Below are 25573 nucleotides of genomic sequence, written 5' to 3' on the forward strand. Positions count from 1 at the left end.
TAAATTTTCAAATCCCCAGATTTCCAAATTTCTAAACTTGGATTTCTATATTTCCGGTCACCGGTGACCGGAGCTTTCGAACTGCTGAAGAACAATTATAATAAAAAACTTGATTTTAAAGAGAAATATTTAGTAGCATAATTATCTAGATCACAGCGTAATATTACTCTGATACTAAACTATTAATAATTATTTTCATCATCATTCGCCTTCGTTATTAAAGAATAAACATTCACGCTAGAAATTCTTGTGGCAGTCAACGTGAAAACGATCGTACGACTCACGCGCTACATCCATCGCACGAAAAATGTTGGAATTTAAATTTCGTTTAACACACGCGGTACACGTGGCACTGAACGTGTTAATCGTGAAGGTTTCTCCTCCGATCGGAAAACCCTCTCGGAAAGGTCGTCGAACACGAGCACTCCAATTATTTCACTGCCATTTCATTAAACCATCCCCGGAACTTCATTCCGACTCCCACCCCGAATAAATGGCATTCCCCAGGATCCGCAGTCATCTCGAAATCATCGTTTCCCCGACCGAAATCCAACATCCCTCCACAATCTTCAACACCATGGGTGGATCACGGGGCGTAGCGTACGCTACACAATCGTCGTGACATGCACAAAGCGGCCGTGACGCGCATAATCGCGTTAGAAATGCCAACAGCCGAACATCCGACCCTCGCCGCGACCCAGAAACGCTTTTACTTGTCACCCTCTTCGGGCCGCCTCGTTCCACGGCTGAAAACGTGCGCCCTCTTCGTTCTTTAAATCGTCGATCGAATCGTGGGATCGAGGGACCTGGGTTCTGGGAAACTTTACAACAATGGCTCTTAACCAGTTAACTGTGTTCGACGAGTATACACGTCATCTTGAAACTCATAATGGTGCTGACTCTTTCAACGATGGATTATTTATTTTTTGAGACAAACATGTAATTTCTTCTTCGCTTCGCTTTAGCTTTTCGTTAGGATATATTTTAAGTGCATCTCGCCTGCATTTAATGAGTATACACTTCGTTATTTGATTCTATTGCGCCGAATGAGAGATTTTTCAAATTAAGTTCCATATTTAACTGGTTAACTGCAGATAGTTTTGTAATCTATGGCGGAAATTTGAAAGATTAGTCAAAGATATTTGTTTTATCGTGACATCATGTCCTAGATTTTTGATCCTCTTTCTTCAGACAAATCATTCCGATTTGTTCATAATATTTAATGCTATAAATGATGTAGTATATATAGTGTAAAGGGTGAAATTGAATTTAGAACGTCCAAATGTCACTTGTTTCGTTTCAATTCTAATTTAACCCTTCGCACTCGAGAGGTGACTCAGTCACCACTTGATTTGATGCAGGGAAACTATGAAGTTGAATATTTAGTACTTTAAATTAAACTTTGTATTGCTATGTGAAATATTTAAATGAAACAGCTTCGTCGCTTAATTTATCTGTGAATTATTGTTAGATTAGTTTCAGACAATGTCGTTTATATCTCGTCGGAAAATGTTGAATATTTCCAGTGAAAAACTTTCGAGTGCAAAGAGTTAACCCTTTGCGGACGAAGATTCTTTAAAATGTACAAAATCTTCAACAGATGAAGCTGAATTATATATTAATTGCTTAAATAATAACGATAACAGGAAATACATGCTAATCACCTGCTATCCGAGTAATTAAATCATTTGCCTGCAATTTAGTCTTCCAAATACAAAAATTTCATCTCGAAATGTCGACATTCGTCCGCAAAGGTTTAATATTTCTGAATCTGCTACTTAATTTATCTATGAATTATCGTCAAATTAGTCTTTCGAGCGCAGAAAGTTTTTCAATGGAAATATTCAACATTTTCTGACGAGATATAGATGATATCGTTTGAACCTATTCTAACGATAATTCACAGAGAAATTAAGCAACAAAGATATTTAAATTAAACATTTCACATAATAATACAAAGCTTAATTTAAAGTAGTAAATATTTAATTTCATACTTTTTCTGTATCAAATCAAATGGTGAATGTTAAAAAATGTGAAACCTTAATTTAAAGTAATAAACATTTAATTCAATACTTTTGCTGTATCAAATCAAATTTTGAATATTAAAAAATGTGAAAGTTTAATTTAAAGTAATAAATATTTAATTCAATACTTTTGCTGTATCAAATCAAATGGTGAATGTTAAAAAGTGTGAAACTTTAATTTAAAGTAATAAATATTTAATTCAATACTTTTGCTGTATCAAATCAAATGGTGAATGTTAAAAAATGTGAAGGTTTAATTTAAAGTAATAAATATTTAATTCAATACTTTTGCTGTATCAAATCAAATGGTGAATGTTAAAAAGTGTGAAGGTTTAATTTAAAGTAATAAATATTTAATTCAATACTTTTGCTGTATCAAATCAAATGGTGAATGTTAAAAAGTGTGAAACTTTAATTTAAAGTAATAAATATTTAATTCAATACTTTTGCTGTATCAAATCAAATGGTGAATGTTAAAAAGTGTGAAGGTTTAATTTAAAGTAATAAATATTTAATTTCCTAATTCTGCTGCATCAAAGCAAATGGTGAATGAGAGTCACCTCTCGAGTGCAAAGGGTTAATAAGTCAGGAACGTTTCCAGCAGAAGGCTCGATCCGCGAATAATAATAAATTCCTCTTTTCGATTCACTCGAGCCAAGGACGAAACCCTCGGTCCCCTCGTTCCGCCGCGGTTCCCGTTAAACGTCGTCGCAATTAAACCGAGAAGCCCCGGGACTGTCCGCGAAAGGCCGTCATCGGCCACCGATGGAAATACCGTCGCCGTTCCGCAATTACAACCGCTGCCGGCTCATTTCCCGCGAGCTCGGGACGCCTACGGAAACGACGTTACAAAAGTGTCTCGAATAGAAGAACGAGATATCGGAGTAATCTCGCCAAGGCTGCGAAATGATCTCGCACAGTACGGCGAAACGCCAATTTTCTGAGCGAAACTCGATAAATTATACAGAAACTATAAGTGACAGGGAAAAATGTTTCAGACAAAAATTGTCGGGTATAGAGCTGGACACATGGTGGTTATACTTTTGTTTACATTATAGGGGTATCTTGCAGTATCTTCGACGATAATGTATACTTCGCGATTCGATTCGAACGTTATATATAGAGAAACGGAGTGTATTCGCAGAAAATTCTTATTTTTGATGGAAATCATTTTGTGTAGCAGGGACTAAGCGACATGATAATCTTCAATTTCCATGTGTTAGTAGAATTTGAGGTTTTGTCTATAGGCTGCATTGTGTGAGAGGAATCTTCGATTGAACGCTGAAATGTTAAATTCATTCTAAAAGGTTAGTTGTGTCACCGGTGACCCACAGCTAAATCGAATTACTATAGTTCACTCAATGAAACCATGATTATTTGAAAACATTTCTATATTATAAACAATGCTACCTAATGACATATTCCTTCCATTTCAAGTATTTGGTACCATTAGTTGCACTGCTCGGTAGTTCTAGTGTTAAAAATTCAGTGGAAATAGCGTCAACGACAACGCATCGACGCGACGTAGATTCAATTCGAAAAATAATCTCGAAACTTTTGCACGCCACTGTACGCCCGAGGGAACCCACCGTCTGGATCGTACGAAATTAATTTCAGTATCGACGCACCGTCCAAAGTTGCCAATCACCGAAGTCTAAGCACGATCGAGCCCAAAGCAGGCACGCGGTCGCGGTTCCCCGCGGTTCGCAATTAACCGTCGCCGCGGCGTCGAATTTCCAGCACAAAGTATAAGCCCGCGTGCCTGTATAAACGCATTAGCCGCGTCGCAGCCGCGGCTAATTAGTTACAACGTCGGGAACCGGAGTTGGCGCCGCGAATGCTCGCTCGTTCCTTTCAATTACAAAAGTGCACGCTGCACGCGACGCATTCTCCGACCGCGCCGGATCACCTCGTGCTTCTCCAGTTTCAATCTTCTTTTCGAATGCATTGTCCGAGCTGTCTGACGCTTGTCACTGTCAACACTCGTTCCGATTACAATCCTCTGGATTGTTGTCTTATAATATTCACTCTTTGCATTCTATTGTCTTACGATGCTATTTATGGTGTTGTTTGGTTAGTGCTTCGTAGAAACAAGAACAATCCTTTCGATTGCTGTGTTTTATAATTAATTTTACGCTTTTGATTTCGATTTTCGAATCTTTTAACTTTCGAATGTTCAAGCATTCAACCTTCACATTCTCTATTTTTCACAACTTTTCAATTTTCGAATCTTTTAACTTTCAAATGTTCAATTTACATTCTCTGTTTTTTACAATTTTTCAATTTTCAAATCTTCTAACTTTCGAATGTTCAAGCATTCAACCTTCAAATTCTCTATTTTTCACAACTTTTCAATTTTCAAATCTTCTAACTTTCGAATGTTCAAGCATTCAACCTTCAAATTCTCTATTTTTCACAACTTTTCAATTTTCGAATCTTTTAACTTTCAACTGTTCAAGCATTTACATTCTCTGTTTTTTACAATTTTTCAATTTTCAAATCTTGTAACTTTCGAATGTTCAAACATTCAACCTTCAAATTCTCTATTTTTACAATTTTTCAATTTTCAAATCTTTTAAATTTCAAGTGTTCAAGTATTCAACCTTCAAATTCCATGTTTTTACAGTTTTTAAATTCTCAAGTCTTCTAACTTTCAAATGTTCAAGCATTCAACCTTCAAATTCCCTATTTTTACAGTTTTTAAATTCTCAAGTCTTCTAACTTTCAAATGTTCAAGCATTCAACCTTCAAATTCTCGGTCTTTCACAATTTTTGTCTTGTAATATTCACTCTTTGCATTCTATAGTCTTACGATGCTAATTATAGTGTTATTTGGTTAGAGCTTCGTAAAAACAAGAACAATCCTTTCGATTGCTGTTTTATAATTAATTTTACCATTTGTATTGTATAACCTTCGCTACAGTGTTATTTTACACGTTGCACTCGAGGGGTGACTTCGGTCGCTTGATTGTATACAAATTACAAGGTTCAACGTTTATCAGTAATAAAGTAGTTGAAAAATAACGCCAATAGTAAAATGACAAGGAGAATAATGATGTTAATGATGAAACAGTAGGGAGATATTAATATAACCACAATCTCCTCCATTATCTTCAATTGAACTCTTCCAACTGATTCGGTGAAAAACTGTGCTTAACAAAAACAAAAACCGTAACTGATAAATTGTAAATAATCCCCCTTGAGACTTACCAAATAACAAAAGAAAAGATAAACAGAATAAGAGGCAATACGTTGCTAAGTGAAAAGTTGAGAGATCTCGTTCGGTTGGCTAAACAATGGAAAAACGGGGAAAATATTAACATTAACCCCTTGCCTTACAATAATGAGACTCGTGATGAAGAATTTAAATAGAATTCAACAAATAGAAATATTATTCAATTGCCTCAAATTATAATTAGGTATTATTCTTCTGTTATCAATTACTATAAAAACGTAGACACAGAATATGCACAGAATTTTTCTCTTTCTCCAGCAAATTATTAACCACAAAGTTTCTACGTTTCACAGTTCAATAATAGATCATAGGACAACGGGTTAATAATGAAATAATGTAAAAACAATCTATCGTTACAATGTTTACAACGATTACACATCGATCGTATTATTTGCTCGGTTCTAGCGATGAAGCAAGTACACGCCCACGTGCGATCTCATTAATTCACGTGAAATATAGAACAGCATGGATTCCGCTGGAAGCCGAGAATTTTCGAAACGCGTTACCCTCGATTCGCGGAGAGGGTTCGCCACGCGGAGAAGGATATTACTGGAAAAATCGAGGCGATCCGAAAGTTTCGCCCCGCGAGTCGTCCCATTTCTCCGTTGTCGATGCTGGCCGGCCGGTAGCTCGACACCTCGCGTTTCCTGCACTCGTTTATCTTCATTTTTCCGACCGGCTGCTCGCGGAATATTTATCGATGCCGTTCGGAAGAAGTATCGCGGTGTCCGTGTGAGATACAACCGGCTCGTGACGCTCCGGACCGGCGGGGACCGCCGGAAATTTCGCGTTACGACGCTCCGCCGCGAGCTTCTCCGTCGTTGCAACATCGGGGGATCAACAATTAAGCCTCGGACGGTATAAATTAGCTTGGCGAACGTAAACACGCTCCGCGGTACGTCCGGCAGCGCTGTAATTTACGCTCTTTGCCCATTCGCAAAGGAAGTTCTGAGTTTTGCTGATTATGGATTTTTAATTTGCATCGTAAGTACGCTGTTTCTTTCGATTCTCGAAGTTTCGTTTGTGACATGGACAGACAGTTAACCCTTTGCACTCGAAAAATTTGTCACTGGAAATATTCAATTTATTTTTATAAGATATAGATTAGATTTTTTTTTTAATTAACTTAAGGAGGAATCTATTCACAAAATAAGTGGAACAATGATATTTCATTTAAACACTTCATGTATTGACAGATTATTCAAGACTTAATGTTAAATACGAAATTTTACAGTTTTCATGCACCAATCGCAAAGTTTCGCGTTTATTCTTGTTTGATACTTTTATTTACTACAATCGACAGGATTATCGACAGCAAACATTTATTTTAGTCAACTTGGATCGCATACCATAGTCATAGTTCCTGTTAACTAAGAATTCGATGGTTTAGAATTGTTTAGTAGATAATAACAATCTTTAGTACTTATAAACGCTGCTTAATAATCAACAGGAAAGTTAAATAATTTGATAATTTTTCGTAGAATTTAGAAACGTTTAGTGATTAGTGAAATTCAGTTTATTCAATGGTTAATCGATGTTAGAATCACTAACGTTTAGAATTGTTTAGTAAATAGTAGTTTCAACTTGAATTAACTTCAAGTTTCCGTCACCTTACCTCACATCGAATGAGTTTAACTTAATTTCACGTTAACCCTTAGCACTCCAGATGGTTTTGCAATCTATCAGCAACTGCAACTGATTTTTATAGTATCCCTAGCGAAAATGGAAAATGCTATAACATTTCATAGATCTTTTATTTTTAAATGCAAGATTTGGATGTGTGAAAAATCTAATAATTGTAAGGTAGTTTCTTCAAGATCCATTAAAATATCTAATATTATTCCTGGCGCAATATTCGAGCCTACAGAGTTCAAAGGGTTAACCTTTGCGGACGATTCCTTGAAATACACAAAACCTTCGGCAGATCGAGCTAAATTATACATCGATTGCTCAATTAATAGAAAAAAGAATACTACGCGCTGATCTCTTCTTCGACTAATTAAATCATTTGTTCGCGACTTAGTGTTACGAATATAAAGTTTCATCTCGAAATGCCGACATTCGTCCGCAAAGGGTTAAACCGTTGCAAATCCTGTAGATTTATTCGCCCAAAATTCGATCGTCTAATCTCTCTCTCTCTCTCTCTCTCTCTCTCTCAGTCTCCTAACATCTCGTTTTTCAAAGAGAATCTCGTCGTGTTCGGGCTGGTTCCTAATTGGTCGACGTCCGTGCACGTAACGCGCGAGACACAATAGACCCGAATGGGTTAAGGACGCGAGACACAATTGCTCGGTGGCTGTTGAAACTTTCGGACCGGCGCGGGAAGCCTTTCGGGAACAGTTTTCGAAGTTACCTCTGTATGTATGTGCGCGTGTCTGTATTTGGACGGGATAACTCGTCGGCGAACCGTGCACGATACGAGCTGCACACAGGTGAAACGGTGCGGGGCGCGGGCATCGAGCCAACGCGGGCCAAACAGCTTCCAAAGAGATTGGAACAGCCCCGTGACTTCTCTCGCGCAACTTACTTCGAGGAATCATCGTGTTCCGAGGACAATGAGAGCATGGTTCTTTTGACGTTTCGGCGAGAGTGTCGGCGTTCGGATTTTAACGCTGGGAACAGTGGACGCGTTGGAACGAGCCGGTTTTCGATTGTTTTCTCTGTTGCCGGGGTGATCGAGGGATCTTTGAGAGGTGTATAATGCAATGAAATGATTTATTTGTCTCGAGTTCGGAAGGTAGAAGCGTTTTAACCCTTTGCACTCGAAAGCTTTTCGCTAGAAATATTCGACACTTTCCGAAGAGACACAGACGACAGTATTTGAAACGAAGTTATGAGGAATCATACGTAAATTAAGAAACAAAGATAGTTTATAGAAATTTTTCACATATTGATGCATCGTACGAAACTTAATATTATACGTGACACTTTGGAATTTTATTATATCGAATCGAATGGTGAGTGAGTTACCTTTCGAGTGCAAAGAGTTAACATTTGAACTACTGCACGTATAATCAGTCGTAACTGATATTAATCCCTATAAAAATTGTAACAAAAGATTATCTTCAGTTTTTTCAGATATTTATTCTACTACTCCAGTGAAACTATTTATTTTCAAAGTTATTTTGAATGTTTAATGCTTTTAACACTAGAACTATAGAACACTTAATGTGACTGACTCGTAATCCCTATAAAAATTGTAACAATAGATTATTTTCAATTTCTTCGCATATTCGTTATAATATTCAAGTGAAACTATTTATTTTCAAAATCATTTGAAATATTCAATGCTTGTAATACTAGAACTATACAGCGTTTAATATAGTAGACATGTAACCTCTATAAAAATATTTAACAATAGATTATTTTCAATTTCTTCACATATTCGTTATAATATTCAAGCGAAACTATTTATTTTCAAAATCATTTCAAATATTTACTATCCTTAACACTGCAACAGTATAATCCCTATAAAAATTGTACAACAGAATACTTTCAGTTTCTCCGAACCTATATTATACAAGTAAAACTATTTATTTTCAAACTCACGTCGAATATTCAATGCTTTTGAGGTATTAATAATTGCAAAACAGAAGAACCGAAACCAGTCATTTCCAGTGGTACGATAGTTACAGTGTTAACGAAATTTCCGTGAGATTACTTACTTTTTGAATTTATTTCCCATCCTGCATTGAAAATACAGAAATATTTCTATGAATAATTGCTTCGACTCAACTGCGAGTGAATCACCTGAAATCTATATGCCGACTGGATTGAAGTTCATAAATAAATTCCAACATAAATGTAATTATCGCGGTAATAATAAAAATATTACTTCCAATTCCATTTATCACTTTCATTTGCGAACGATGCGTGTAAACGTCGGATCGTGGGACTCGAATAATTTCAACGAGACAGAGAATTAATAATAACTCCATCTTGTTGACAAGAATGTACTCATATCGATATACTTTATCGTATAATACCGGGAAAGCCTCGGGAGACAGCAAATAGACAGTTCGTTCGTGCACGCCGACCAATAACAGGAAGTCATGCGGAAGAAAACTGTCGCGGCCGAGCCACGACGCAACATCCGCGATTCGATCATTGTAGGGTGGCCGGTTCCTTTGTGCCGGCTCGGACCCGTCAAAGGGAAGCTCAATAAAATGATAATAAAAACAATTCCATTGGGAACACGCTCGCCCACCGCCTTTCGCTCTATTCTTCTATCGTAGTTCTTTGCGACGATTTTTCCTTGGGATCCGAACGTTTTTTTCGTCGCAAATATTATTATTATTATTATTATATGCTTCATATTTCATATAATTTCATGCTTCGTAAAGTGAAGCGAAGTGAAGTGAGTAATAAGAAATGTAGAGTAAGCAAAGTGAAGCGGAGGGTAGAGAAAAGTAAGCAAAGTAAGCAAAGTATAATGTAGTAGAATGAAATAAAATGTGAAATAAAGTAAAATGAAGTAAAATGAAGTAAAATAAAGTAAAATGGAGTAAAATGAAGTAAAATGAAATGAAATAAGCAAAGTAAAGCAAAGTAAAGCAAAGGGTGGAGAAAAGCAAGCAAAGTGAAATATAGTAGAGTGAAATAAAATGTGGAATGAAGGAAAATTAAGAAAAATGAAGTAAAATAAAGTAAAATGAGGAATGATAAATTAAAATAAAGTAAAATATAGTAGAATGAAGTAAAATGAAGTAAAATGAAGTAAAATGAAGTAAAATGAAGTAAAATAAAGTAAAATGAATTAAAATGAACTAAAATGAAGTAAAATGAAGTGAAATGAAGCAAAATGAAGTAAACTAAAATAAAAGAAAATAGAATGAAGAATAATAAATTAAAATAAAGTAAAACGAAGTAAAACGAAGTAAAATTAAGTATAACGAAGTAAAATGAAGTAAAATAAAGCAAAATAAGCAAAGTAAAGCAAAGGATAGAGCAAAGTGGTCAATCCAGTCAAAGTAAAATAAAGTAATAAAGGCAAAGTAAAGCAAAGGACAGAGCAAAGTAAAATAAACAAAGTGAAGCAAAGTATACAGCAAAGTAGTCGGGTTAAAGTAAAGTGCAACAAGCAAAGTAAAGCAAAGAATAGAGCAAAGCAGTCAAGCCAGAATAAACTAAAACAAACTGAGGTAAACAAGGTAAAAAGGAAGCGCACCGAAATAAACGGAACAAGAGGGAAAGCGAGGCGAGCGAAACGAGGGTGGAGTAAAAAATCATTGGCTCGACAAGGGGATCACAATAAAAATCGAATGGACCGTTCCAGGGGATAGGAGTTCGCCGAACGCGACCGCGGTGATCGGTGTCCCCGTTTAATCTCCCCGGTTCCCCTCGAAATTAAAGGCGAGAATTCGAAAGGGGTTCGCGGCGGGCGCGCGCGCGCGCGTGGCCTGTATAAATATTGCCGGCCGAGTAATTGCCCGAGTGCGCGTTTTCCACGCAGAAATTGGGTAAATTGGTTCCGGGAATGATTTCAGGCCGCCGGCCCGAAATGCACCGATGCGACTCGACCGGTCGCGTCCCCTTGTAAAATGTGCATCGAGCGTTTTAACCGGCGCGCTGGTTCCTGAAATTATTTATTAACCCCTTCGCTACCAGCGCCGACTACGGTCGACATCCTCGTCGACGAGTTCGCTTTTCTGTACCGTTGCATCGTGCGATAGGAGCATTTGTTACTGTGAATGAAAAGGCTACTGCTGCCTGTCGGTAGAATCGTTGGAGTCTACAGTGCTGTTCAATCGTTTCGGATCGTTTTTGGGATTTTCAGACAAAGGCTTTGAGAACTTTTTGTTATATGTAACAGGTATATTCCACGAGAGGATACTGGGAACAAATTAATCATATATTCTTTGTACATGTTTTTTTAGAGATCGTTGAGGATTTCAAAGGTTTGCATGAATGTTTAAGGAAAATAGAGCTTGTTTTCTGTTATAATAATAGTTTAATATATAGTATTTAATATATTATACCTTGTTCAAAAGTTTAAACGTTCTAGATCGTTTTTGGGATTTTTAGACAATAAAGGCTTTGAGAACTTTTTGTTATATGTAACAGGTATATTCCACGAGAGGATACTGGGAACAAATTAATCATATATTCTTTGCACATGTTTTTTTAGAGATCGTAGATGATTTGAAAGGTTTGCATGAATGTTTAAGGAAAATAGAGCTTGTTTTCTGTTATAATAATAGTTCAATATAGAGTATTGAATATATTTTACTTAGTATTTTGTGGCCACATCCTTTGCATCAATGACAGCAACAGATCGATGTGACGTGGATTCAGTTCCAGAACTTTCGAACGCCACTGTATGCATTCATTGTAGCTGGGTTTATTAGAAGACAGAAAATGCACTGATTACAGAGTGCATCCTGTGCGACGCTGTATATGTAAATAGTACCTATGTTCAAATCACGCATCGGTGATTATCAATCGGACAGCGTCCCCAATCGTTCATCTGTATAATTATTACTGAAACACTATATACAGTTCCTGCGATTACTATCTAAATTACCATTACTACCTTCAGTTCCTATGACAGTTATTAAGATCGTTACTATTTACAATTCCCTGACAATTACCATTCAAACCATCACTCACTACAACAATCGACAACTAAACTCAACCAGCTTCACCTATATTTTCTCATCACCTCCGAACACTATCAGTATCGAGTGCTTCCACTAAAAAACTCGGCAACCCAAACTAACGAACTCATAACGAACCCCATCGCAAACGAATAGTCAACTATAATTAGCACAGTCCGCCGAGTACAAGTTCAAAGAAAAATCCAACCGAACCATTCAACGTTCGCATCGTTCCGTCGTTTCAAACATCTGAAACGCGTCGCATCGAGGAGCCGGACCTCCGAAAAAACTGGAGCACCGGAGCACGCGAGGGGAGCACAAGGACGAGTGTTTCCCTGGTAATTACCGTACGGCCTAAGCACCGCGTCCGTCCGCTCTCGCATCGGAACTCCGCGCTGCCAGGGGAATTAGTTTCGTTTCTCCTTTGTGCCAGTCGTCCTCCGGATTCTTTCGGGATAATAGATCGCCTTTCTCCCAGCGTTTCTCGCGGCGACCCACATTTTAGCGACGCGTGTCCTCTTCCTCCTCTCTCCCCCTCCCTCTCGCTCCCTCCGCTGGAGGGAGCCTTTATGGAGGCGCACCGGGGCGCGCGTGATCCGAGGCTTCGCGCGGCAAGGTCGCGGGGCGAAAGCCACGGCCGCGCGTTTAATGGAGAAATTCTCTCCCCGGGAACGAACCGAACGGCCTCTTATCTCGATTACGAGCCCCGCCCTTACGGCGGAGCTCGGCCGCCGATAAACCGTCGCTGCGACGCGACTTCCGCGGGAAGAGGATTTTACGCGGACGACCTCCCGTTCAGGCCGCTTCACGCTTTACAATTGTATTGTTTTGTTTCCGGAGTATGCCTTACAATGATTAACCCTTCGCGGATGAAGATTCTATGAACTATACAAAACCTGTAGATTCTGCCAAATAACGCGTCGAATGCCTAAATAATATGGAATAAGGAAATTATGTACTGGTTTCTTGATGTTTGAGCAGTTGAATCATCTGTTTGCAACTTAGTATTAGAAACATGAAAGTTTGATCTCAGTAAAGTGACATTCCTCCGCAAAGGGTTAAAATAATACAAAAATCGTAACTGTCAAGGAAAGGGTGTATAGTTTATGATGCATGACACAACAAAGCAATAAATTTATTTTTTTAGGAATTATTTTAACGAATACCTGGCTGAACGTTACTCTACCGAGCGAGTCGCATCCTCGAACATAATATTTTTTATGATGTCTATATTAGTTTAAAATAAAACATTTTAGTTGAAATATGTTTGATATTATATTTACGTGACAAGTTTGTGTATAATCAGGAAGGGATATTACGGTGAACTTTGTTAAAACATGGTAAACGCAAATGTGGTTTATCTACACAATTATTACGGAAATTAAAACAAATCCAGTAGAAAATGATTAAAATAATGCAAAACTCAACTCACAGCAACAAGCGACGAGTTTGAGCCCTTTTCTGAGGAAATATATGTATCAAATATTTTCTTGAGAATTATGTCTTGTTTAAGTTTGATTAAAAACATTAATGATTTAAGATTTAAACAGTTATCCAATTAAAATATTTGATTTATATATTTTCTTGAGAATTACCTCTCACTTAAGTTTCATTCGGACCTTTAATGATCTGAGATTAAAACATTGAAAGATAAGCAGTTATCAAATTCAAATATTTGGTACATATACTTTCATGAGAACTGTCTCGCTTAAGTTTCATTCAAATCTTTAATAACCTAAGATTTGAACATTGAAAGATAAACAGTTATCAAATTCAAATATTTGACATTTTCTTGAGAACTATGTCTCGCTTACATTTCATTAAAATCAGCGTGTGCCGGTCGGAAAGGTTCCCTTGTGAGCTAGAGTACACCAGCGGACGAAATGACATCTTTTTGGTAGTTCCGGATCACTGAATAATACTCTGTGGGATCCTTTTTAGAGCGAAACCAGACGCAATGAATTAATAATGGTATTCAAGCTTTTCTATTGAAACCTTCGCGAGCTTTTTGTCCTTTGCCATGGTACCACGTGAGTATTTACCCTCTGAAATAATTATAAGGATCGTAATCCTTACAATAGTAATAGGAATATTAGCACGCGAGTACTTTGCGATCATTCGCGTTTCCTTTTTTGCCTTTTAAACAAAGAAGCTAATGCAAACGTAACCTGGAACACTCGAATTTTTGTACTCGCTTCTACTTTGTGCTTTGTTCGTCAAAACTCGACACAACGTTTCTTAATGTTTCCTTGTGACTTACTTTCTAAAGCTTCCTTAGTCAATGATTATTATGTTAACACAATTTTTCTTACAAATGAAATATTACTAGCTTCGTCCCTCAATATACTTGTGATTTCCCTTCGAGTTAGTTTCAAGGAATATCATCTTTGTCGAAAAGTATTAACACGTTGACTGCCACGGTGGTCACCGGTGACCTGAGCTTTCAAATTGCTTGAAAACAATTACAATAAGGAGATTGATATCGAATGAAAATATTTAGTAACGCGAGAAGCTAGATAATAGTGTAATATGAATGCTGTAATACCAAAACGTTAATAATTATATTTAATACTGTTTCCTCTATTATAAAGGAATAAATCTTACTGTAAGAAAATGCTCGAAATTCTCGTGGCAGTCAACGTGAAAGACAATATTTGACGATTTGTATATTTCAGAAGGGAAACATTTGATGGTTTATTTATATGGGCGAGTTTAGATTTTTCTATTTGGAGTTAATCGGTTCGGTTCATGTCTCTGTCGTCCTCGCTCATCTGTGATTTATGCCGCGCCATATTGATTCAGCTTCCAAGCAGGATTCCTCGAGGAGGCTTCGGGTTTAATTGCTTTAAAAATAATTTGCCGAGCGGCGAATCTGACGAGTTAACCCCTCGCTTCTCGATTTCTTTTCCAATTCCGCCTGCCGGGGACAGTTCGTCGGTCGTAATTGCCGGGAAGTTTGTTATAACTTGGTTTCATTTTAATGTGGAACTGACTTGGAAGAAATAAATAACGTTCGGAGTAAGAAATACTTGGATGCTTGAAAAATAGCTTAATGAAACGCCGGTGTAGCTGCTGGTACGGCCACGATATTCTTGTTACAATTATTTGTTCAGGTTTCATTCGAATGATTTGTGGAGAACCTAATTTAACGCTTTGCGCTGTGTAGGTTGGTCACTTTGGATTTTTAGTGGTCACTTGATTTGATACAGGAAGATAATATTTTATATTTAATATTTGATACTTGACACTTGATACTTCATGCTTGGTACTTGATACTTGATACTTGATACTTGATACTTGATACTTGATACTTGATACTTGATACTTGATACTTGATACTTGATACTTGATACTTGATACTTTAATGTTTGATATTTGATATTTGATATTTGATGCTTTAATGTCTGATATTTGATATTAGACATCAAAGCATCAAGTATCAATTAGATAGTAAATATTAATTCGTCTATGATTTCTCATTAAATTGTTTTCAAAAAATGTCTGCCTCTCATCAGGAAATGATGAATGTTTCTAATGAAAAACTTTCCGAGTACAAAGGATTAACATCGCAAACCAATAACTCGATATCGACAATATATATTGAAAATAACCGTCAGCGATTGAAAGACATGCGACGGCACTCAACACGGAAACGTCGCATCAATTCCGGCGAAATTTAAATATTCCACGAAGATCCCGGATATCCTTTCCACGCGAAAAGTAGAAGAAATACGTCCGGTAATCGCGGCCCGATCTGGGATAGGTAATTACGGGGGCTTCCTGGGACGAAAGGATGATTTTCCGCGACGAAGTTTGCCGAGTTTCGATAAGAACGGTTTAATTAAAGAAGTGGGCAAAGTTTCGCCGCTTGTCGGTGAGTCCCGCTAAAATCTGGCACAGTTTTTCATGGGAACGATTAACTGCAGCCGCGCCGAAATTCGCAATTCTCCACTCGGCGCCGCCATTTTCGAAATAATGAACGATCGAGTACACGCTCTTGCCTGTTTCCTTTGCGCTCTTTATTTTGGAGAACACGAGGAAATAAGAAGAAATCATTTATAAAAATTATTCAATATGAAAGAAGCATACTACCTACAATACGGTATTAATATTTTCGTTGTCAATAATCATCAGTATTTATACACAATATTTTCCTTAACCCCTTGTCCTACAACGAGTGAGACTCGTGGTGAAGTTTTCAACGTGATTCAACAAATTTATATATTACTCAGTCCGTTCGAATTCAAAGCAAGTATTATTCCTCTGTAATCAACTATTATATTTAAAAGGAAATATAGGCGTAACGTATGCTTAGAATTTTTCTCTTTTTCCAATGAATCATTAATGACGAAGTAGCCGTATCGATCAGAATTGAGAAAGAAGTCACAGGTCAAGGGGTTAATAATCGAATCTAACGAAAATCCTATCAGTCTCAAATTTTCATCGACATACAAACCGCGTCAAACTTTGTAGAGGTACAATAGCTTGACGGCTAATCGCGCCATAGGTAAAAGGTTAACCCTTTGCACTCAGAAGTTTCTCACTAAAAATATTTAAAACTTTTTGACGAAATAACGACGATATTCTTTGTAACTAACTCGAAGGGAAAACGAGTGCATTGAGGAACAAAGCTATTTTATTCAAGTACTTCACGTATCAAGATTAGATTCGCTTTAACCCTTTGCACTCAGAAGTTTCTCACTAAAAATATTTAACACTTCTCGACGAGACAACGACGATATTCTTCGAATCTAACTCGAACGGAAACGAGCACATCGAGGAACAAAGCTATTTTATTCAAATACTTCACGTACCAAGATTAGATTCGCTTTAACCCTTCGCACTCGGGAGTTTCTCACAAGTGTTTAACATTTCTCGAGGCGAAGACGATATCCCTTGGAACTAATTAAAAAACAGAGCTATTCGTTTCCAATATTTCACGTATCAACGTTGAATATCAGATTTTATAGTTTTGCAAATCAAATGACTGAGAGTCACCTTCCGAGTAGAAAGGGTTAAATCGTTCCGAAACTGTTCACAGCGAGTCCGACTCGTTGTGAAGCAAGGGTTGATCGCTGACCCGTGAACGACGCGTTTCACGCTCGCCCTCTTCCACTTTCCTCTCCAGCCTCGTTAGATTTCGACGCCGCGAATATTCGAGCTCGCGCGACGGTCCCAAGCGGCGGCGCAACGCCGGGAACCGCATTACCGGTCTCCCACGATACAACCTAGAACTTCGCCGCTCTTAATTAGAGATAAGAGTCATCCGGCCGCATCGAAGCCTGCGGAACTTCCCTTCGGATACTCTGCGAAAGACACCGGCGCTGGAGAGCCGCCCTCTAAGTACCGGGAGGCGATAAGACGCATCTGGGATATCTGTTATCTAGAACTGGCGAACCGGAACCGGCATTTTTGCGGGTGCCGAGCCGTTCCGGGAACTGGCGGCGCTGGCCTCTGGGATAATTGGAGGGAGTGCTCCTTGCCTCGATCCTTTTGGTGTCTTTATGGGCTCGACTTCGAAGTAATTGGAACTTTCAATGTTTCGTCAGTTTTAGGGATTAGTAGTTGGCATTGTTTAATTTAGGATGTTCGTTAGTAGTGTTCGGTGATTAGAAGACGAATGATATATGGGAGTTTTCATTTAAGGCAAGGGGTTAAGATCAATGTAGAGAAAGAATGAAGATTGGAGGAATCAGTAGAATGTTCGTTCTGTTTGAAAATTGTAATTAGTGTCATACGAGTTTTAAAGGAATAGTAATTTTATTTATTTACTATGGAATAATTGACTTTGATGGAGACTGGAGGAATGAGAAGAATGTTCGTTCTATTTGAAAATTGTAATTAAAGGAATAGTAATTTTATTTATTAACTATAGAATAACTGAGTTTGGTATCTTTATGGGCTCGATGTCGAAGTAATTAGAACTTTAAACGTTTCGTCAGTTTTAGAGATTAGTAATTGGCATTGTTTAATTTCCCTCTGTTCGGAAACTGTAATTAGTGTGAAGCAACGAGTTTGAAAGGAATAACTCTATCCATTAACTACAGAATAATTAGAGTACCCAGAGTAACTAAGATAACTAGAGTAAAAATTGAAAATAACAAAATAAAAATAGTTTTATTTGCCGTCACATATCTACCACAAAACACGAATACTGATGACACTAGAAGTTTATTAAATAAAACTTCCATCGTAAACGCAGCAGTTCCGAAGCAATAATAATCAAATCAAAGGACTATTTCGATTTGACCTTCCGCTAACGATCCATCGGAAAGTTAAACGTCAACTATTGTCGATACTCGTTTGTCGAGTGCGTCGTCACAGAATAAAACCGTTCGCGGAATAAAATCGACGCGGGAAATTCGATCGAATTAATTGGGCCGGAATCGAGGTCGTCGCATTATAAACCGAGCCGGTGATTTAATGGCCGCCGGGTCCTCAGCCTCGGCACGGGATGCTAATGGGGAGCTTCCTGGTGAACTTTTCGAATAACGTAACCGCGATCAAACAAAGTTCCGTCCCCGGCCTCTGTCTGCTCATTGATCGGCCGATGAATCACCGTGAATCGGTGCTTCTCCCCTTTACCGGGGACCCGGTTTCAATCGGCCGCGGAATAATACGCGGACGGCTCGAGGATTCCCCGAAGTTCTTCTCATTGTTCGCGGCTTGTCGCTCGAACACCGCGGCCAATAAAGAGGGGCGGAAGGGTTCACGATAAACTCGTGGCCCACGGTCATTCGACGTCTTATGGTTTCAGTTGAATTTCAGACTTGCGATCGTGGTTGATCGATCATCGGTAATGATCAATTTCATTTGGAACTCCTGGTTAGTTTGATGCCATTAATGCGGACTTTCATTTGAGACTTGTGATTTTAGTGGATTCGGTACTGTTGAGTGGAAATTTCATTAAAAGCCTGTTACTTTGGTTGATTAGTTATTATTGATTCGAAATTGAACTTGAAACTCGTTATCGTTAATGAATTACTGTGAATTGTACATTTAATTAGAAGCTTCTAATGCCGTTAATCAACTTTATGTTCGATTCAAAAGTTACTCAGTTTTTGTATTCGATATTCGCTATCCATTTCTCATTTATCCTTCTTTTACAAATTGTCATTTCTCGTTGATTTGCAGTAGTAAAACTCAAGTTAATTAGTGCCTGTTCTGCTTCAAGAGTGGAATCTTCGTGAAAGTGCACAATTCATTAGTATTATGTGCATACTGAAAAGTCTGGTAAGAAGCTTACGTCTGTATTTCCCTTTAGAAATGTCTAATCCTTCAAATATATATAAACATGTAAATATAGAGATAAAGATATATAAAGATATAGAGATGTGGAGATATGGAGATATGGAGATATAGAGATATAGAGATATAGAGATATAAAGATATGGAGATACGGAGATATGGAAATATGGAGATATGGAGATATGGAAATATGGAGATATAGAGATATAGAGATATAGAGATATAGAGATATATAGAGATATAGAGATATATAGAGATATATAGAGATATATAGAGATATAGAGATATAGAGATATAGAGATGTAGAGATGTTGAGATGTAGAGATGTAGAGATATAGAGATATAGAGATATAGAGATATAGAGATATAGAGATATGTGATATAGAGATATAGAAACATAGAAACATAGAAACATAGAAACATAGAAATACAGAAATATAGAAATACAGACACATAAAAATATAGAAATATATAAATACATAATTATTATAAATACTCAATTAAATATTATCACAAACATTTATATATTTAAAGGATTAGACAATTCTACCAAGAAACAATCACAAGCCTGTCAATAGAGCTTTTCGTATACGTACCAACAAATTGTACACTTCCACAAAGATTCTAATCTCAAAGCGGAACGTATCAATTAAGTTGAGTTTTATACGTATATATAAAATATATAAACCACGTTATATAAATGGGTGGACACTTTAACTGCACGTATCTGTGCCCGTTCCGGCAACCTGCTTTTCTCTCGAAAGTCCGGGTCTTAAGGAGGAGGTCCGATCGTGCGGCGCACGTGCGCCGTATTTTTCAAAGGCTTCCGCTCGCGGGGGCGAAACAGAAAACCAGGCGTTCGTTCGGCCAGTGGAAGAGTTTGAACGTTGTCGGGTCGGATCCGACTCCGTGACTCGCATCCGACCCGGCGACTTTCCTCGTACCAGCCAGCTTCGTGTAGCTCACGGTGATTATTCCCGGTTCCGAGGACGTGACGGGGATTCACCGTTTTCGGCATTCTTTTATCAAGGTCGCAACCCTCTTTCCGGAGCGTCGTTCTTTAGAAATATCAGCTCTGGCGACTCTTCAATCCTCTAATACTAAGGATCTTCGTAGATTTCTATAAAATATCACAGCATCGAGCATATATGCGCGCCATAACTGTAACGTGAACACGAACAGTCACAACATGCCCATCATTACTATGAAGATTCACTGGCCAATATTCATTGAAACTCTTTAAAATTCTCCGGTATTCATTAAAACAAGTTCATCGAAGAAAAATCGCGAACGTTGTGTGGTTTGTGTATCGGAAAGAGAAACCGACGTGAAATAAAAATGTTTAATAAGGCAACTAAGTTGACAATAGTGTAACGCAAACGCAACACCGAACAATTCATAATTACTCCTTTTCTTTGCTGCAAAAGACAAACTCTATGTGTTTAAGATTCTCGTGGCGCTTAACGTTAATTGTTTTCAAGTGATTCGGATTGTCCGGCGATCGGTGACCGTCGTGACAGTGAACGTCTTAGCGCCGGATGGTCGCCGGAAGCTTCGGCATCGCGGAAAATGAATTTCACAGGGGTAATTAGCGTAGTAGAAGCGTCTTGACGGCAAACCCGTCAGCGTGAACGCGGCCGGTTGCTTCGCGGGCTTCTCCCCTCGATCGTTAACGCGCGACGAGCGTATTCGTTATTCAACGTCGGCCCTCCTGGCGAGCGCGCGATGAATAAACGAGGAACGGCGAGCGGAGAGAGAGAGAGTCTCCAGGAATCGGCTCTTAAAATTAGCGTCTCGCGGGCCAGCCGGCGAGGCAACCAAGGCACGGGAATAACTTTTAATGGGCGAGCTTTAATGGACGATGAATAAGAAAACCTGGAGCTGTTCGAGTAGTCCTCCCGCGTACATAACGACTGCTCGCGAGCTCTGCGCTCCTTTCCGTTGAGCGATCGTCTGCGATGTTAACCCCTTCGCACTCGACAGTTTTCCATTTGAAATATTCTATACTTTCTAATCGGGTATAGAGGTGATTCTTTGGAATATTTTGGATGGTTTTGTAATCTGTCAACAACTGCAACTAATTTTTATGGTATCTCTAGTGAAAATGGAAAATGCTATGACATACCTTCGATCTTTTAATAAAAATCTAATAATTGATGATAGAAAGTCTAATAATAGGTAGTTTCTTTCATTCATTGAAATATTTAGTATTATAACTGGTGCAATATTGGAGCCTGAGTTCAAAGGGTTAACAAGAGATACGTGAGTTAGGTAACGAAGCTATTTTCTTTCAATATTTCACGTATCGACGCAGTATACAAAGGTTAACACTAGAACTACTAAGCATTTAATACGATCAATATGCAATTCCTATAAAAATTGTAGCAATAAATTATTTTCAGTTTCTTCAGACATTCGTTGTAATACCGAAACGAAACTATTTATTTTCAAAATCGTTTCGAATATTCAATGCTTCGAAGATATCAATATTTGCTAAACAGTAAATGACAGCAAAAATAATGACGAAAAAACATTATTCCCTATAATTCTGCATGATATCCTTATGAAATTACCAGATTAAAAATACTCGGCACGGATCTCACTCGTCGTTACCGATTAAAAAATCGAGCATTACCTTCTGGATCACGATGTAGATTAAAATCGGCATTCACTTTGTGATCAAAGAGAAACCGTGTTCCAGAAAACGCGTTGATTCCCGATCGTAAGGAACATACGAAAACAGAGACGGATGTAGTTATTCATTCTAGTAATTCATTCCAGCCGGTGCAGTGAATCGTGTAGCTTCAACCTTCGCTCACGGATTATCCGTTTCACCTTTGACCGCGAAACAACCCCGATACCTTTCAGGATCCGCTTTTGCCGGTGATCGCGCGCCCATGGTCCTTTGAATGAACTCTCATATTTTCCACCATTCGCTGACTCGAATTCACCGAATTTTCCCTCGATATTTCGGTCTATACGTTTTTTTATCTGATTTTTCTTTGTACTCTGCGGGAAGCTTTTCCAAAGGGCCACGTGTAACATAGAAAGTGTAATATGTTACGCCTATATTTTCTTTTAAGTATAATAATTGATGGCAGCAGAATAATATTTTTCCAACCCCTTGCTCTATTTCTTTCTCAATTCTGACCGACACCACTACTTTGTCACTAACAATTTATTGGAGAGGAATTGTGAGCATATCCTATGCTTACGTTTTCTCTTGAGTATAATAATTGCAGCAGAATAATATTTTTTCAGCCCCTCGACATACAAATAAAATGCGCGTCGACGCGTCCGAAGAATACTAAAATATTTTACAACCGTTGTTTATAGCTTCTGTGGAATTTTTTAAAAATACTGAGAACATATTCGGTGAATATCTGTAGGATGGATCTCATCCGGAAAAACCCTGCAACATAGTATATCCCGTTTGATGACAGTTTACCGAAGACTTTTGGAATGTCGCTTGTACATACGAAATTCCTTGAATTCACTTCATCTGCATACGTGTCGGACTCATTCGCAAATAATTTATGGAACGCCACAGCGCCGAATCAATCGGGGAATTCTCGGTTGAATCAACACCGGCGGTCATCAGCGTACCTGCGAATCGGATCAACGTGATCACGCGGATATCCGTGCACTCATTATTTATCAGAGGCAAGTGATGCCGATATAAAATTTATTCGCCGGTAATGACTGTCGATTCAGCTGGTTATTTTCAGGTTAACGCGTGTTTTATTATGCATAATGCGCGCCGATGTTGTTGCAGCGACTTTCGAACCGTGGATGCTGTTGTTCCGACCTATATAGTTTCCAATGGTTCAATGGAGTATACTTAATTATTCAGAAACAACATATCTTGTAATTCCAAAATTACGAGATATACTGAATAGAGAAAATCTTGTGAAATCAACACGTCACGGAGGCTTGAAATAATGATCTATTGTTATCATTCCAAGTATGAATTCTGAATATTAACCCTTTGCGGTAAAAGGGTTAAACACGCAATAAAAAATTAATATTATTTAATTCAGACTAAAGGATATCGATGAAAATAATCATTAGTGATGGTATTACTAAAATTAAATAATAATTTTGTATTGCATTCTGTGCGATGTCGAACGCTGAGATTTAAAAACAGGGAAACGGTAAAGGAAAATGTTCTTATGAAATGTTGTGACAGTTATTGCTTGGAAATTTGTTGTACATCTCTTTTTATTGCTATGTATTGAAATTGCACAGTTTTGCTACTGTTCACTATGAATTGATATGTAGATCGTTTACTAGTTGAAATAATTATACTTTCTAAACCTTTCTTAAATCATTGGACGTTGAAGTATTTAATTGTTCGGATCGATTACATTGTTATATCTTCCGGTTAGCGAAACTAATCGCCTGACGGAAAGAATAACTCAGCGCACCGTTGTGTCTCCAGTTGGATAGCTAGAAATTGACACCACCCGCGCTTCACTGAAACAATCGAAAGCTGGGATTTATAGGCACCTGTTTGTCAAACAAATGCCTCTTTTATTTTTAAACAGCAGTTCGAACAATGCATTCGACGTTCGATCGACCGCCAACAGTAAATCCTGGCGTACAGACAAATGGACCACAACCAGTCATCTAGCACACTTCTATATATTCAACCTCTAACAAAACCAATACACCTACTGCATCAATTCGAAGTTTAAACGTGTCACCGCACTGTCTAGTGAAAAAAACTATACCAACCGACGATAACATTCACTATCAATATTATACACACCAAGGAACATCATACTGTCACATAAAATATATTTTATTCACTGATACAATCGCATTCAACCTCTAACTCTTCTCTGGTCTGGCCCAAAAATCTTCTCTAAAATGATAGCGCGAGTTCCTATCACCTCCAAAACACACATACATGAACCAAGGTTGTCATAGATGGATTAGACAAAGTTTTTAACCCATTTCAATCTACCTTCAACATCGTATTGCCACATACAACTCATTTATTCACCGGAACAATCGCATTCAACCTCTAACTCTTCTCTGGTCTGGCCCAAAGATCTTCTCTAAAATGATAACGCGAGTTCCTATCACCTCCAAAACACACATACATGAACCAAGGTTGTCATAGATGGATTTGACAAAGTTTTCAACCCAGTTCGATCCACCTTCAACATCATATTGTCACATACAACTCATTTATTCACCGGAACAATCGCATTCAACCTCTAACTCTTCTCTCGTCTGGCCCAAAAATCTTCTCTAAAATGATAACGCGAGTTCCTATCATCTCCAAAACACACATACATGAACCAAGGTTGTCATAGATGGATTTGACAAAGTTTTCAACCGAGTTCGATCCACCTTCGACGTTCTATGCTGAAAGATTTCACTTTCGCGCGATGCTCCATTAACGTAGCGGCGGCCTACAACCTTCGAGCGCGGCACCGTTCCACGTGGGACGTTAATGACGCGATCGATTGCGTCATTCCCGGTCGGTGTTATTAATATATCGAGGTATCGACGTGTATCGCGGCCCCTCGACCCGTCGTTTTCTTCAACGAAGCGGATCGGTGGGTTTATTAATAATCGACGGCTGTTTCAGCCTCGTTCAGCTTCGCTTCAGCCGTCGCGGCGTTCTCACGCCCACGCGACGAAAAACTCTTGAATGGAAGAGAGCGTAGGGTACAAGGATACGAGGATTTAGTTGAATCGAAGCGGGAACGATTCAGGTGTGCTCGGTTCACGCGGTGAACGGGTGTTGCTATTTATTACTTGGGTATCGAGCAATATCCGTGGCCGAGTTTGCCCGCAGAATTGTTTGTGGATACTTTTATCGAGTGTTTAGCTTCTGGGGAATGGTATTTTTGGAGGGATTGTTTGTTTTTTAAATAGTAATAATGTTTAATTTGTAATTGAAGTGCTTTATATAGTAATAACGATGAATTTGTAATTGAAGTGTTTTAAATAGTATAATGACGAATTTGTAGTTGAAGTGCTTTATATAGTAATAATGTTGAATTTGTAATTGAAGTATTTTAGATAGTTATAATGATGAATTTATAATTGAAGTGCTTTAAATAGTAATAACGATGAATTTGTAATTGAAGTGTTTTAAATAGTAATAACGATAAATTTGTAATTGAAGTATTTTAAATACTAATAAAATAGAACTCACAATTAAAACATTTTAAATATCAATATCTCCAAAACATTTCAATCATAAATTCGAAGTTATCGCTATTTAAAGCATTTAACTCACAAATTCGAAGTAATAACTTTCAACGAACAGTACAAAGCTCCAGTTTATAATTCAAGCATTTTACATAGTAAACATTTCGAATGTATCATTTAAATATTGTAAATAATAACCTTCAATTAATTTTTCCTTCATATCGTCTGTTATCGTACATTGAACCGCAATTCCAAATCCATGCAGCGATATTCGTTTACATTATTTCATCACAGAACTT

The 25573-nt window shown here is 38.0% G+C and overlaps 1 protein-coding gene and 1 long non-coding RNA gene across 5 annotated transcripts in view; one reads left to right on the top strand and one right to left on the bottom strand.

Annotated features, from left to right (window-relative positions):
- The window catches only part of LOC116427458 (uncharacterized), a 267123-nt gene that overhangs the window by 173812 nt on the left and 67738 nt on the right, over positions 1–25573 (top strand). The gene's annotated exons all lie outside the window — the stretch shown is intronic.
- The window catches only part of Calx (sodium/calcium exchanger 3), a 241357-nt gene that overhangs the window by 135187 nt on the left and 80597 nt on the right, over positions 1–25573 (bottom strand). The gene's annotated exons all lie outside the window — the stretch shown is intronic.

The sequence above is a fragment of the Nomia melanderi genome, chromosome 8, assembly GCF_051020985.1.
Source record: "Nomia melanderi isolate GNS246 chromosome 8, iyNomMela1, whole genome shotgun sequence".
NCBI lineage: Eukaryota > Metazoa > Arthropoda > Insecta > Hymenoptera > Halictidae > Nomia > Nomia melanderi.